This window comes from Mauremys reevesii, linkage group 1 (assembly GCF_016161935.1).
Source record: "Mauremys reevesii isolate NIE-2019 linkage group 1, ASM1616193v1, whole genome shotgun sequence".
NCBI classification, from domain to species: Eukaryota; Metazoa; Chordata; order Testudines; family Geoemydidae; genus Mauremys; species Mauremys reevesii.
In genome coordinates, this window is record NC_052623.1 from 7,193,187 (window position 1) to 7,197,029 (window position 3,843).

The window sequence follows — 3,843 nt, forward strand, 5'->3', positions numbered from 1 at the left end:
TCCCTTGGAGCAGTTAATCTCATAGCTCCCTATTGCAGGGATTCTTCCATCTTCCCCTGACGCATGTGTAACTGGTTACTGGGCTAGAAGGACTGCAGGTCTGATCCAGTCTGGCAGTGCCTGTCTTCCTATTGGCATATCCTATTGGGGTGTAAATCCAAATCTATGTTTTTTCTGATCTTCCTTGAGCTTCTGGGAATCCTAGATTTGCACTCAGAGCAGAAAGATGTCTCCTTAAATACCATCTACTTTCCTGTTCTTTTTCCTTTCAGGAAGGAAAGTTCAAAACTTCTTGGACCTGCCCAGTACGGTATGTCAGCTGCCAATGACACCAAATTCACACCTGCAGTGTTCCTTCTCACTGGGATACCTGGGCAGGAAGACATCCATCTCTGGGTCTCTGTCCTCTTCAGCTCCATGTATGCTATTTCGATAGTAGGAAATTCAGTCATTCTGTTCATTATAAAAACAGATCCAATCCTCCATGAGCCCATGTACATTTTCCTTTCCATGTTGGCCATCACAGACCTTGGCTTATTGATAGCCACCATACCGACGATACTGGGCCTATTCTTGTTTAACTCTAGAGAGATCAGCCTTGATGCTTGTTTTGCCCAGATGTTCTTCATCCACTCTCTGCAATTCATTGAATCCTCTGTGCTCTTGTTGATGGCATTTGACCGCTTCATCGCAATCTGTAACTCGCTGAGATATGCCTCCATCTTAACCCTGCCAAGAATAGCCAAGATGTGACAGGTGTTTGTGCTAAGAGCAGTGGCAGTAATATTTCCACTCCCCTTTCTCCTGAAATGGTTCCGATTCTTTTGAGCCAATGTCCTCTCCCATTCCTACAGCCTGCACCAGGACGTCATGAAGCTGGTTTGTTCGGACATCACAGTCAACAACATCTATGGCTTGTTTATTACAGTCATAATGGTGGGGTTGGACTCGCTGCTCATTTTCCTCTCTTATGTGATGATCCTCAAAGCAGTGCTGAGCATCACGTCCCCCACAAAATGCCTTAGGGCCCTGAACACCTGCGTCTCCCACCTCTGCGCCGTCCTGCTCTTCTACATGCCAGAGCTCAGCCTGACTGTCATACACAGATTCTGGAAGAGCTCTTCTCCCTTGCTTCAAATTATCCTGGGTTACATCTACCTGCTGGCTCCTCCTTTAATGAATCGAATTGTGTACAGCAGGAAAAGCAACCATCTTCGAGCGAGGATAATCAGGGTACTTGTCAAGTAAAGAGTCAATTCATCATCCAGCTCCAGAGCTGGTGACACAGGTCATGGCCACCTATTCCATCTTGGACCCTTATATACGAGGAAACAAGAGCTACTGATCTCCACTCTGTAGAGAGAGGCTCATACAGGGTCTAAGACCTGAAGCTTAGGGGGGCCATCCCCACCCGCAATTGAGGGAGGACAGCAGTCTGGGGAAAGGAGACCAAGCCAGGCAGCAGCATTTACAAAGTCACTCTGTTCGTGGAGAGCCAGGGGATCGGTGGGATGTTGGCCCCTAAAGAGCCGTATCGGTGGCTGCTCTAACCTCAGAATTCCTATGAGAAGAGATGTGGCTGTTGTTTCTCATTACACCTGGCCTGACACTGTCCCATCCCTGGTTAATCACCCACAGGCCATACTAATCTCCTTCTCCATGGGTTGTTGGCTTTTATTCACACATGTAGCCAAAACATCTGTAAGGATGAGACTTCGGCCATGCATCTTCCAAGGAAGGATTGCTTCTGAGGTAAAATAACAAATCCAGTGAGCTAGTCACACCATCAGTCTCATTGAAGCTCCAGACCCCGCTTTCATCTTGGAATCTGGGGTTAAACGTCATACCGCAAGGAGAGTCTCTTATCATCAGTCTCTGTGTCCCAGGACAACAAGCCATTGTTCTCAGCCACTTTGGCCCATGCTTACAAGGCCTGCTGGTTGCTAGGGAGATGGTGGAATTAGTAGGCCCCTTCTGTTAATGGGCACGCTGGCAGGATGGGATTCAGTAGTATGGAAACCGGAAATAGTATAAGGGACCTACCATCAATCAAACCCTAACCCCTCCCCTTGGCCACTTAAACCCTGCCCCTTGACCCCTTAAGCCCCGACCACCTGTCACTGGAAGTCGCACCCATGGGGAATAGTACTTCTGCGGTCAAGGAGGACACATGACCGGAAGCAAAGTGTGTCATGTGACCCCTCTAAGAACTCCTCCCACTGCCCTCTACCAATCAGGAGGGGTTTCTCCCCCGTAGGCCCACCCTGAGAGGAGATTTGTTCGATCAGGGGTGTTCCGGAGCATGGTGACCCATCCGGAAGTGGTTCGTGTGACCCCTCTAAGAACTCCTCCACTGCCCTCTGCGAATCACGATGGGTTTCAGCCACACAGCACTGCCCTGAGAACAGATCTGACCAATCGGTGATGTTCTGGGGTGGGGTGACCTGCCCAGAAGAGGATCAAGTCACCCCTCTAAGAACTCGTCCCAGCGCCCTCTGCCAATCAGAGTGCAGCACTATCACCCCATAAGTCCCAGCAATCGGGGCAGAAGAGGCCATCTTTTACCAAGAACACGTGCTTTAGAAATCGTGGAAACATGGACTCCTTCACCACCCTGGTGAGAACTTCAGACTTTGTGTTAGCCCCGAGGGCCTTTGGACTTGTGTGGAGAAAGCGCTACACGAGCGACAGTTCCGATGAGGGCCCTTTGACACAGCTGTTGATGGATACGCCAGAACCCGAAACCCAAACCCTCGTGAGGCACCCCGATGAGCAAGAAGGCCTCTCGTTTTCCGCCCCCCTAGAGGTGGAAGATGAAGGCAGATCAGGGGAGTCACCAGAGGACAAGGTGAACAAAAAAGATGTCGCTCAGGTAAATGAATGATTAAGAAGTGACGTTTGATGATGGGGTGTAATGAAGTTAGGAACCAGGAGGTTGTGTAAATCTAAAAACAAGCAGTGGGGTGCTTACACTGTTTCTTTTCTGAAAATCTCTCAACAGCTCGACGGTGCCTTTCTAGAGGTCTTTGAGAACTGACATCGGTAGCCTCGTGGGACGCAGCGATGAGCTGCCAAAATATTAACAACAGGTTCCCTCCTCCTCACCCCACGAGGGGTCCTTGCCCCCCCATGGTGTCATGCCCCATCCAACACCCCATGTTCCTTGAGGCCTCCTGGGACCCCTGCCCCATCCACCCCCCTTTCCTGTCCCCTGACTCTCCCCTGCCGCCCCATCCAACCTCTCCTCTCATTCCTGATGGCCCCCCGGGACTCCTGCCCCATCCAACCACACCTTCTCTCTGTTCCTGCCCCCCACCACGCCATCCAACCCCTGCTCCTTCCTGACTGCCCCCCCCGAACCCTTGCACCCATTCAATCCCCATTTTCTGCCCTCTGACCGCCGCAACCCCTATCCACTCCCCCACAATGCAACAAACTCCCCTGCCCTCTTCCAACACCCCATCTCTACACCCTGCTCCCTTACCGCGCTGCCTGGAGCCACTCGGACATGGCCAGGTCCACTCGGCCGGGACAGAGACCGGCACTGTGGGGACCCGAGCTGAGTTGGCCATAGCCACTCGGCCGGGACCTGGACCAGTGCTGGTGCCGCGAGGGCCGGGCAGGAGCTGCTCGGCCAGGACCGGGACCAGTGCCGTGGAGACCGGGCTGGGCCGGGCCAGGGAAGAGCTGCTCGTCTGGGACCGGGACCTGCACTGCGGGGCCCAAGCTGGGCCGGAGAGTCGGGGCCTGTGCCGGGCTGGAGCCGCTTGGCCATGACTGCACCATAGGCCCGGGGCCCAAGCTGAGCCGGAGCCACTCGGCCAGGACCGGCACCGGTGCTGC

At 53.1% G+C, this 3,843-nt stretch overlaps 1 pseudogene; it reads left to right on the forward strand.

Moving 5' to 3' along the window:
- Positions 1-267: 267 nt before the first annotated feature.
- Positions 268-1,248, forward strand: LOC120395601 (annotated as a pseudogene).
- Positions 1,249-3,843: the final 2,595 nt, after the last annotated feature.